Here is a 10,763-nt window from a genome sequence, read left to right as displayed (position 1 = left end):
CTTGGGTAGGGTTTGACAATCCTCGCTACCGGGGCAGCAGGAAGCAGAAATAAGAAGATAATAAGGCTGCTGGCCCAGGCAGGACCAGGAGATCTTATCTGAAAGACACTCTAAAAGGAAAGGGGCTAGAGGTATGGCTCAAATGACAGAGCACTTGCCTGGCGAGTGTGAGGTCCAAGTCAAATAAATAAATACATGAAAATAAGGGAAGGAAAAAACAAACCTATGAGGGAGACTGCTTAGCTTTCTTGGCCGGTGCTTGTGCCACACTACTAGCCTGCCTATTTTGATTATTTTGGAGATGGGGTATTTCAAAATGTTCTGCCTGGAATCTTGATCCTCTGCATCTCAGCCTCCGTGTGTGTGTGTGTGTGTGTGTGTGTGTGTGTGTGTGTGTGTGTGTGTGTGTACTCGAGTTTGAATTCAGGGTCTCACACCATTGCTTAGCGTTTTCATTCCAGGCGAGTACCCGCCACCTGAGCCACAGCTCCACTTCCTACTTTTTGCTGGTTAATTGGAGAATCTCACAGATTTTCCTGCCTGGGTTGGCTAAAAAATGGGAATCCTCAGATCTCAGCCTTCCTAAAGTAGCTAGGACCACAGGCGTGAGCCTGGCTAGGCAAGTCTCGTGTACAGAAAACTTCCAAATAATTTATGTTGATATGTTGTCCTCAAGGAGTTGGAGTTTAACTCTTCAATGTGTGGGCTGTGAAGGACTGACCTCTCCCCCCGCCCCCCATTGCCTCAGGCCCGCACAGACACCAGGCAAAACCTCAATTTGGGAACCTGCTTTGGGGGCAGGGCAACTCCCCAGGCCCAGCAGTAAACAATCCTTTGTGAGCCACACAGAAAAGCCCCAACTTCCTAGGCCTAGTGGCTCCTTCATTAACCTCCGCCGCCTCCTCAGACCCCAGAGAAACCAGGTCCCAAGTTCACCCAGGATGAAGTCTGCGCTCCTCGCTGTTCTTGCCTCTCTGTTGAGGATCGAGTCCAGCTTCAGTCCTTTTCCGCTCTCCTCCATTTTCCCAAGAAGTCCTAGGGGAACAAAGAGCAAGATAAAAGACATTAAAAACCAAACATGTCAACGTGTATTCCTCTGCCCGAGTCAGAGGGAGTCCTCTGAGCATGGCTTACCCAGGGGCCTGGGGGGGGGGGGGGGCCGTGGTTGCAGCTGCCCGGCCTCAGACACACTGGGTTACGGGCGGTGCTCACCTGTCTGTCCAACCACAGCACAACCCCCCCACCCCCGGACACCCCATGAGAACCCAGCAGGAGGGTACAGATGGCATCGGAATGTCTGTCCTGGGAAGCCAGGCCCTCAGCCAGTCAAGTGCCAATTCAGGCACATGCAAGGAGGCAGCCATCTTGGGACATGAGCATGCACGCCTGGCTCCTTTCTCCGGAACACTGTCCCCTGCCTGCATCCACACGGCTGCACTGGCAGTCACTTGGGCGATTCGCCTGTCCAGTGTGCTCTGGACCGGGCCCTACTAGATACAGCCAGGGGTGGTCACCTGACCCAGGACAGCCAATCAGTGACTTCCGTGGGAATGTGGCCTAGACGCCAAGGCTGGCTGCTAATATAGCCACTCACCTACTGGCTGCCACCCATCGAAGAGGACTAAAGGAATCAGGGAAGGTGACACATCGAGACGGGAGACAGAATCACGAAATCGATGCAGAGAAGAAGACAAGGGCAGAGGAAACAAAGACGGTTCTGGGCCATGTTCCAATTCTTGGACTTGTTATTGATTGATGAGTGACTTTGGTGTGTGCCGGTACTGAACCACGAACTGAGGGCCCTTAGCTTTTTTTTTGTTGGGTTTTTTTTTTTTGCCAGTCCTGGGCCTTGGACTCAGGGCCTGAGCACTGTCCCTGGCTTCTTCCCGCTCAAGGCTAGCACTCTGCCACCTGAGACACAGCACCCCTTCTGGCCATTTTCCATATGTGTGGTGGTGGGGAATCGAACCCAGGGCTTCATATATGTGAGGCAAGCACTCTTGCCACTAGGCCATATTCCCAGCCCCTCACAGACGTTCTTGTTTTGGCTAGATTGGAGCCCTGATCCTCAGATCTCAGCCTCCCAAGTAGCTAGGATTACAGGCAGGAGCCACTGGCACCAGGCTGTTTTTGTATCTTCCTGAGGTCTGTCTGCATTGGATTTATGAACATACCTCTCACCCTTATAACTTGTTTTTTCGTTACAGCAGTTCTAGACACGAGGTCTAGCTCTATCTCTGGAGACGTGCTTCCAGTCCTTTTCTTGTTTTAGTTACCAGGTCAGCTTTTGCCCGGGGCTGGTCTCCGAACTGGATATCCGTATCTCCTTCTCTTGAGTAACCGGGACTACAGATGCAAAACACCAAGCCCAACTTGTTTTTTTCAGATAGGATCTTGTTAACTTTATCCTGGATTGGCCTCCAATCTTGGTTCTCATACATCAGCCTCCCAAGAATCTGAAAAATTACAGCCATAAGCCCTTGCCCCCGGCCCCAATGATTCCCCCTCCCCCTTTTTCCCGCCTGTTTGGAGCTTCAACTCAGGGCCTGGATGCTCTCCCTGAGCTGTTTTGTTCACAACTTGCACTCTACCATTTGAGTCACAGCTCCACTCCTGACTTTTTTGGTCGTTAATTGGAGATCAGAGTCTCACAATTTTTCCTGCCTGGTCTGGCTTTGAACCATGATCCTCAGATCTCAGCCTCCTGAGTAGGGATTTCAGGCATGAGCTACTGGTACCCAGCCCAAACTTCCCTCTTTTTATAAAGACCCAGTGCCAGTGTGACCTCATCACAAACCATTGCATATTCAAAGATACTGTCTTATTTTAAGGTCACTTTCTGAGGTTCTGAGCCAGTATTAATATTTTTGAGTGGGGTGAAGAGTAAGATTTAAGCCAGTACAAATCCTTCAATATTGGTTACTATTATTTAAAACAAAAAAAAAAATCTCAATGACTAGTGGCTCACACCTGTCACCTTAATTACTCAGGAGGTCGAGATGTGAGGATTGCAATCCAAAGCCGGGGCAGGAAAGTCTGTGATCCTCTTATCTCCAATTAGTCACCAGAAAACCAGGAGTGGCCAAGTGTCTCAAAGTGGAAGAGCACTAGCCTGGAGTGAAAAAGCCAGACAGTGCCCTGAGTTCAAGCCTGAGTACCATTCGTGTGTGTACACACACACAATCTCATGACTACAGATACTAGCAGAGGAGGAGTGTGATGTTACAAAAAAGTCTTTCACACACAGGATATGGGAGGCGGAGTGAGGACGCCCCATTCCCGGGTGGGAAGGTAGCAGTTTACTTGGTGTCACGGTGGCTCTGCGAAGAGTACTGAAGTTACCACACAGTGCCTAGCAGGGGGTAGGGGGAACACGGGCCCGTGTTCCCTCTGATGTCCCTTCCTCCTCCTGGCACACGACATGGTGGCGCTGGGTGCTGTGAAGGGCAGGAGAGCAGGGAACGGATCCCAGAGCCGGCATGGATTCCCCATCTCCTGCCTGCGGCTCAGAGACCCACGCCCAGTGTCCTGGCCCATGACCACAAAGCATCCGCAGGGCCTTCGGAAGGCCGGCCACCCAGGACCCGCGCCTGGCATCGTGAGCTAGTGACATCTCGCCATTCTTTCAGAGTATTGCTAGACCAACAAGAATGAGGGGCTGAGGCAGCTCCAGTCCCTTCTACAAAGACACCTTTCCAGCCAGGCACCGCTCACCCTCACTGATACGCCTAGCCGCTCAGGAGGCTGGGACCTGAGGATCTCAGTTCAAAGGCAGCCCAGGTTGGAAAATTGGTGAGACTCAGCCCAAATAATTAAAAGGTGGAAGTGGAGGTGTGGGTCCAGTGGTACATTGCCAGTAAAGAGCAAAAAAAAAAAAAAAGCTAAGCAAGAGCACGAGGCCCTGAGTTCAAGCCCCAGTAGAGGCTCACAAAAAACAAAAACAAGCTGAGCACCAGTGGCTCGTGCCTGTCATCCTAGCTGCTCAGGAGGCTGAGATCTGAGGATCGTGGTTCAAAGCCAGCCTGGGCCGGAAAGTCCATGAGACTCTTTTTTTTTTTTTTTTTTTTTTTTGGCCAGTCCTGGGCCTTGGACTCAGGGCCTGAGCACTGTCCCTGGCTTCTTCCTGCTCAAGGCTAGCACTCTGCCACTTGAGCCACAGCGCCGCTTCTGGCTGTTTTCTGTATATGTGGTGCTGGGGAATCGAACCTAGGGCCTCGTGTATCCGAGGCAGGCACTCTTGCCACTAGGCTATATCCCCAGCCCCTCATGAGACTCTTATCTCCAATTAACCACCAGAAAACCGGAAGTGGCGCAGTGGCTCAAAGTGATAGAGTGCTAGATTTGAGCTGAAGAGCTCAGGGACAGCACCCAGGCCCGAGTTCAAGCCCCACAACCAAGAAACTTTCTAGGGTCAGCCCAGGGACTCCCCTGAGCATTCTGGGGGACAGAACCTGGGCTGACCGCCTTTGCCATCAAAGCAGCCAAGGAATGAGCAGCAAGGCAAACCCTCGCTTAGAGAAGCCGAGCTTCAAGTTGGGAGGAGGGATACTGATCAATGCCAACACCCCAGCCACTGCCCCACGCCCGGCACAGGGCTCACCAGAGAGGAGCGCAGACAGGCCACGTGAATGACACCGGAGCCAACAGACATGACCATACTCTGTCCACAGGAAGGACTGGATTGGGGGCCCAGGAGGAGGAAAAAACTCAGGAGACTGAGATCTGAGGATCCAAGTTCAAAGCCAGCCCAATCAGGAAAAGTCCATGAGAACGTTATCTCCCATTAACCAGCAGAAAGGCAGAAGTGGACCTGCGGCTCACATGCAGGGTGCTAGCCGTGAGAGAAAAGGTTGAGGACAGCACCCAGGCCCTGAATTCAAGCTCCAGTACCTACGCACGCACGCACGCACGCACACGCACGGAGAGGGGGGAAGGGGAAGAGAAGAGAAGGAATAGGGGGCTCCTTTCCCTCCCCACCTGTTCAAGTTGGACCTTTCATAGTGATTCTAAAACCCAGTGCTCAGGGAGGCAGGGAGACCGTCCGTCCTTCTTGTCCAGCAGCTCCTCCGCCCCTGACCTCACAAGGAGAGGTTCAACCAGGATCCACGCATCCTCAGGTCCCACGTCAAGCCTGGTTGCAGAGAGCACACAGGAAGGAGGGCCGCTCTGCTCCCCGCAATGGGGCCGCTCTCCCTCCCTCCCTCCCCCTTTCCTCCCTCCCCCTCTGCTCTGGGCCACCCCGCTGGCCAGCCTCGCCATGTCCAGGGTGGCCTGCGCTACAGGCCTCACCCCAGGCCCTGCCCGGCCTCCCACCCCAGCACCCCTGAGGAAAGAACCGTGCACACGTGTTGGGGGAGGAAAAACAGGAAGTGGAGGCCGGTGCGCCTTGTAGAAGCCTCCCCAAGCGTGTGGAAGCTCCTGTGTCCCGGGCCCGACAGCTGGGGGGTTGGGGGAGGGACCCCTACATGAGGAGCTTTGCTGGGGGTCACCCACCACATCCGCACACCCTGCACCTCCCATCACGTTCAGCAGCCCACGTCCAGGCAGAGGTCACAGCCAGGACTTGATAGATGAGCACCCGCGGGGAGTGGGCCAAGACCGCCCCGTCTGTCCACGACTGGGTCACGGCTCCGCGATTCTTCCTCAGACTTGGATTTCTATTCGTGGTATGCTTTTGATCTGGGCCTGCGCGCTCAGCAGCGGGGGGCGGGCGGGGGGGCAGGGGGGCGGGCGGGGAGCTGCTTCTGCCTCCTTGCTCTCAGGACTGGACGCTGGGTCACAGAGGCTCGGGGTTCCGGGGTCTGCTCCCCAGAAGTACCTACCTTGGTCTCTGTGGAGCCAGGGAGGGAGCATCGCCCCAGTGGACTACAGTGCTGGACATGGACCGACCCCCCCCCCCCCCCAAACCTCACTCAGCTTGTGACCTCAGAACTTCTGGTGACTTCAGATTCTCCTTCCTTCCCAAGCCGGAGCTCCGGCAGCCCCCGCCCCACAGGTTCAGGCCCAGAGGCATCATCAGAGGGAGAACCCAAGGGGCTCCCGTGACCTGATGAGGTAAGACCCCTGCACTTGCCCGGCGCCGGGGCGCGCCTGTAATCCTGGCTACCCAGGAAGCTGAGGGCTGAGGATGACGGTTGGAAGCCAGATGGACAGCAGAGTGGGTGAGCCTCTTCTCACAATGCATCGCTAAAAAGCTGGAAGCGAAGCTGTGGCTCCAGCGAAGGGACAGAGCCCAGGCTCTGAATTCAAACTTCTGTACCCTTACGCACGCGCGCGTGTGCGCGCACACACACACACATACACACACACACACGCGCGACGATCACACTTCTCCCTACTCAGGCCCAGTCCTCATGCAGGCCCCAGTCAGCCTGCTGTACCGCCACAGGGGGTTCCGGAGACCCTGCAGCCATCCCACCCCCAGGCCTCCTCCTGCCCCAGGGCCTTGGGAGCCCCAAGAACCATCTACCATCCCGAAGCTCCCCGACTCTGACCAGCGCTCTCTCCTATGCTCCCCCCTACATCCTGGCCACCGCCGCATACCTCCAGCTACCTCTGAGCATCCCCCCAATATTCCATGGAGCCCTCAAACTCTGCACACCTCAAATGCAGCTCCCCCCGACCCCAATCCATCCTTCCTGGCCACTGGTCCCCGAGGTTGAGACCCTGGTGTCACACTGGTTTTCTCTCACCCAGGATGGGCCCATCCTCTCTCCACAGCTGGTTGCCTTTCCCAGAAGCCTCTGGGGCGGCTCAGAGCACAGCAGGAGCCAGGCAGGGCAGGATGAAGGGAGCCTTCACTTCAGCAGCCTCTGCTTCCTCTCACAGACGGCGGCTCAAAACGGTAAGCAGAGCAGCTGGCAACTCTTCACTTGTCAGCTGCGCCAGGCGCTGGTAGCTGTCACCTGTAATCCTAGTGACTCAGGAGGCCGGGGTCCAAGAACTGCAGTTTGAAGCCAACCCAGGCAGACAAATCCAAGAGACTCTGATTGCCAATCAACTCGCACAAAGCGGGAAGTGGAGCTGTGGTAGAGCATCAGCCTTGAGCCGAAAAGCAAAGCAAGGGAGAGGCCCTGAGTTCAAGTCCCAGCACACACACACACAGAGAAAATCACAGCTGTCCCCTCTTTGGCACAGTCTCTCTTGGGACTGCAGGGGGAAATGCTGGGAATTCTAAGGAAGGGAAGTGTGGCCTTCTGGGAGGAGATTCACCCTCCAGTCCCCATGTAAAAGGAATTATGATAATGAGAGACATGAATGTGTTGTGTTAGCATACTGCCTGGCTGCTCGTGGAAACTCGGTAGGTGTTTGCTGTTGTTATTATTATTGGCATTGTTGCCTAGATCAATCCTTCCACCAGCCCTACAGGTCAGCACGCGCGCGCCCCTTCTACCGGGGCGAAGGTAGAGGCAGAGAAGCCCACGCTGGAGTCGGCCGTGCTGGGGATGAACAGCTTGTTGGAAGATGGTGCTCTCAGGTGCTGGGTGTGATTTCACCTCCTCTGGTTTGGGATCCGCTTTGGATGTGCACACGCTGCCTATGTCCCGCCCCCTGCCCCCCCCCCCCCCCAGCGGTGCAGCCCCCAACCCTGCAGGAAGACTGGGTGGGGCGGGAGGCTGTCCCTGGGACAGGATGGGGGTTGCCTGCCAATCTCCTTGGCCTCTCGGGATTGAGCTCTGAAGAAAAGCATGAGGCGCCACCTAGTGGTGGTGAGTGGCACTGCTGCCGCCGCCTAAACAACAGCTCCAAGCCCAGCGTCCCCCACCGCAGGTGTCATTTCCACCAGTGAGAGCCAGAGCTCACTGTCACCCCGGCCGGCTGGGAGGCGATGCGTCGTGAAGGAGCTCAGATCTTCCCTGCGTGCACACCTGGGCACTGGAGGGTGTGGTGGTTGCGGGGGGGGGGGGCGGCAAGGCTCGTTTTGCCAAATCTACCTACCTCCCCCAAACTTCCTTGCTCCCTGGGCTGCCGATGACAAGCCACTCCGGAGCTGCGTCCCGGTCCCTTTCTGCTTCCAGGACAGCGAGGCCCTGGAGCACACCTGCTCTCCCCTCCCTCCCCAGCTCCATGCCTGCTGCTGCCCTGCCAGCTTCCCCTGCTCCCCAGTGGCTTCCCTGGTGCCCCTCACCTGGGCACCCCAAGTCCCCACCCACTCCGACCCGCCCTCCGTCTGTGCTTCCTTCCTGCCCAGTGAAAGTAGCTGTGTCCTCACGCCCACTTTCTGCACTTTTTCTTTTCTTACAGCCAGTGCTGGGGCGTTGAGTTCAGGGCCTCCAGTTCTCACTCACTTGCTCAAGGATGGTGCTCTACCACCTGAGCCAGTCCTCCACTTCTGGGTTGTTTTTTTTTTGGTGGTTAATTAGAGATGAGTCTCATGGGCTTTCCTGCCCAGGCTGGCTTTGAACTATGACCTTCAGATCAAGACTCCTGACCAGCTAGGATTACTAGTGTCAGCACCAGCCCTGGGCTAGGCCCTCATCTTAGTTTCTGGGCCCCCCGCTGTGGGCCGTTATTCCAATGGTTGGTCTTGGGTGTGGTGGGCCCTCTGGGGGGCCTCAGAGTCCAGGGCACTTCCCAGTTTCTCCCCGCCCTCCCCGCCCCAGAATCTTAAGTCAGCTGACCCTTTCTTGTCCCACACACTGTGCGGGCCCTGGCATCTGGCCGGGGGAAAGAGGGAAGTACTGGCGGGCAGGGCTCACCTCACGGTGGGCCGAGCAAAAGGGAAGTGCAAAATCGAGATGCGGGGGCTGGAGGCATGGCTTAGAAGGTAGAGGGCCAGACTTTGAGTGGAGCGCATCACACCCAAGTCCCGGTGCCAGGTGAGAAAACATGTATTAAAAAAAAAAAAACAACAATTCTTAAGATGCTGACAGATCACTAAATGCTCGGAGTGTAAAGCTGGCCCCATACCAGGGCCCGGTGGTGAAGAGCAGGCAGGGGCGGCCTGGGGCCTCTTGAAGACCCCAGGATGGGTTGTAAGAGCACAGGAAGTGCCTGCCCCTTTCCACGTGCTGACCCCGACCTGTCCTTCCAGGCCCGAGGCGGGGTGTCAGTGCCGTGGTCCCAGGGAGGCCCTCGGGCATGGGGAACAGCCTGGGAGAGGGGTTTGGGGCAGGAGACGGCGCCAGCTGATGGGGGTACACCAGAATGCATCTCCTTCTTCCACACCCAATCTCCTCGTCTCTGTGCTCAAAATCCCAAGAACTCAGCAGGATTTCAGCATCAGGACTGGCAGATCCCTTCAAGCCTGGGCACAGGGTGGGAGACTTAACCCACTATCAGCAGGATCTGACCTTTGCTCCCGCACCAGCACTTCCTAAACCCCACCCAGCTGAGCCAGAGCTCCAAACAACCTGCCAGCCTTAATGAAGTCTAACCAGCAGCAGGAAGCTGTCTAAAATTGTATGGTATATTTGGGCATGATAGAGCATACCTGTAGTCCCAGATCCTGGGAGGTGATAGGTAGCAGCCAGGAGCCATTGTGATAAGCAAAGGGAACCTAAAATGAAGGACCCTTCTTCCATCTTTGAGAGGGAGAAAAGTATTAGGAAGCAGATAACCATTAGTGGTGACTAGAGAGAGACCACAGATGTGTGTGAGAAAGAGAAAACCGGGTTAATTAGACTGTGCCACTCACAGTGGCCAGCCTGTATTAAGATCTAAATAGTCCACCCAGGTCAGGGCACTAGACAAGTTTTGGGGCTCACCTAAAGATTAATTGAAGGCATTATTCAAGTCTATGGGGAGACCCAGAAACTAACAAAAACAACTCCTGGAGGGGCTGGGAATATGGCCTGGTGGCAAGTGTTTGCCTCGGATACATGAAGCCCTGGGTTCGATTCCCCAGCACCACATATATAGAAAACGGCCAGAAGTGGCGCTGTGGCTCAAGAGGCAGAGTGCTAGCCTTGAACAAAAAGAAGCCAGGGACCAGTGCTCAGGCCCTGAGTCCAAGCCCCAGGACTGGCAACAAAACAAAACAAAAAACAACTCCTGGAACAAATTAGCTTAAGCAAGGCTCTGTGCATGCCCTGCATCAGACAGGCCTCATAGACATGGTTTATACACTGTAACTCTGTAAGCCAGCTAGCCTACATACATTGTAACCAAGAAAAATGTGTTGTTTAACTCTGACCTCTGTGCTAGGGGGCCGGTCCTGAGAAAGGAGTCAGCCAATAAAAACCCAGGCAGGAGTGAAACTAAACTGTTCTCACTTCTGGAGACAAACCACTCAGTCTATTGAAAGTGTTTTCTTTTCTTTGCTGGGCATGGCAACTCTGGTTTCATTATAATCCTAACTACTCTGGAATCTGAGATTCGAGAGGTGATTAGCCTAAGGCTCATCTGGGAGGGTGAGAAAGACAGGACAGATGGATGAAAGCCATTTTTGGGGACTTGTGGGAAGATGGTGGGGACAGAAGTGGGCCTAGTCCTTCCATCTTGTGCCAGGCCTGGGACTTGAACTCAGGGCCTGGGCACTGTCCTTGAGCTTTTTTGCTCAAGGCTAGCATTTTACCACTTCTCCACTTGTTTTTTGTTTTTTTTTGGTGGTTCATGGAGAATGAGCCTCATGGGCTTTCCTGCCCACATTGGCTTTAAAAATACGATCCTTAAATCTCAGCCTCCTGAGTAGCTAGGATTATAGGACTGAACCACAAGGGCCTCACCAGCATGGCTGATACCCACGCCATAGTGCCAACTTGTCAGGGCTGGTGGCCTTGTAGGGCCCTTGGTCATGGCTGTGGCTCATTTGGACCCCACTG

This window comes from Perognathus longimembris, chromosome 7 (genome assembly GCF_023159225.1).
Source record: "Perognathus longimembris pacificus isolate PPM17 chromosome 7, ASM2315922v1, whole genome shotgun sequence".
NCBI classification, from domain to species: Eukaryota; Metazoa; Chordata; class Mammalia; order Rodentia; family Heteromyidae; genus Perognathus; species Perognathus longimembris.
This window is presented reverse-complemented; position numbering follows the sequence as displayed.